At 42.3% G+C, this 1,295-nt stretch overlaps 1 non-coding gene across 1 annotated transcript; it reads left to right on the top strand.

Moving 5' to 3' along the window:
• The first annotated feature begins 862 nt into the window (after positions 1-862).
• On the top strand, positions 863-970 carry LOC112752167 (small nucleolar RNA R71). The gene has a single exon (XR_003176614.1). It is a non-coding gene; the product is annotated as a small nucleolar RNA R71 (small nucleolar RNA).
• The last annotated feature ends 325 nt before the right edge of the window (positions 971-1,295 follow it).

The following is a 1,295-nucleotide window of genomic DNA, read 5'->3' as shown; positions in this document are numbered from 1 at the left end:
CCTTTGATTCCTCAGAGGGAAGCTCCTTATTGATCACTGAACGTCCCAGGAGGTCTTCCTCCTTGGGATTCACGCCCTCTCCTTCCCTTACAGGTTCGGCCATGGTGCTTATGTCAATGGCCTTGCACTCTCCTTTTGGATTCTCTTCTGTATTGCTTGGGAGAGTACTAGGAGGGATTTCAGTGATCCTTTTACTCAGCTGGCCCACTTGTGCTTCCAAATTTCTAATGGAAGACCTTGTTTCATTCATGAAACTTATAGTGGCCTTAGATAGATCAGAGACTAGATTTGCTAAATTAGAAGCATTTTGTTCAGAGTTCTCTGTCTGTTGCTGAGTGGATGATGGAAAAGGTTTGCTATTGCTAAACCTGTTTCTTCCACCATTATTAAAGCCTTGTTGGGGCTTTTGATCCTTCCATGAGAAATTTGGATGATTTCTCCATGTTGAGTTATAGGTGTTTCCATAAGGTTCACCTAAGTAATTTACCTCTGCTATTGCAGGGTTCTCAGGATCATAAGCTTCTTCTTCAGAAGATGCCTCTTGAGTACTGTTGGATGCAGCTTGCATTCCATGCAGACTCTGAGAGATCATATTGACTTGCTGAGTCAATATTTTATTCTGAGCCAATATGGCATTCAGAGTATCAACCTCAAGAACTCCCTTCTTCATAGGCGTCCCATTACTCACAGGATTCCTTTCAGAAGTGTACATGAACTGGTTATTAGCAACCATGTCAATGAGTTCTTGAGCTTCTGCAGGCGTTTTCTTTAGGTGAATGGATCCACCTGCAGAAGTGTCCAATGACATCTTTGATAACTCAGATAAACCATCATAGAATATATCCAGGATGGTCCATTCTGAAAGCATGTCAGAAGGACACTTTTTGGTCAACTGTTTGTATCTTTCCCAAGCTTCATAGAGGGATTCACCTTCTTTCTGTCTAAAGGTTTGAACATCAGCTCTAAGCTTGCTCAGCTTTTGAGGAGGAAAGTACTTGGCTAAGAAAGCCGTGACCAGCTTATCCCAAGAGTTCAGGCTGTCTTTGGGTTGAGAATCCAACCATAATCTAGCCCTGTCTCTTACAGCAAAAGGGAAAAGCATGAGCCTGTAGACTTCAGGATCTACTCCATTAGTCTTAACAGTATCACATATCTGCAAGAATTCAGTCAAGAACTGAAAAGGATCTTCAGATGGAAGTCCATGAAACTTGCAGTTCTGCTGCATCAGAGAAACTAATTGAGGTTTCAGCTCAAAGTTGTTTGCTCCAATGGCAGGAATGGAGATGCTTCTTCCA

This window comes from Arachis hypogaea, chromosome 15, assembly GCF_003086295.3.
Source record: "Arachis hypogaea cultivar Tifrunner chromosome 15, arahy.Tifrunner.gnm2.J5K5, whole genome shotgun sequence".
Taxonomy (NCBI): Eukaryota; Viridiplantae; Streptophyta; class Magnoliopsida; order Fabales; family Fabaceae; genus Arachis; species Arachis hypogaea.
Note: the sequence above shows the minus strand (reverse complement) of the source record. Positions and strands in the feature narration are given on the sequence as shown.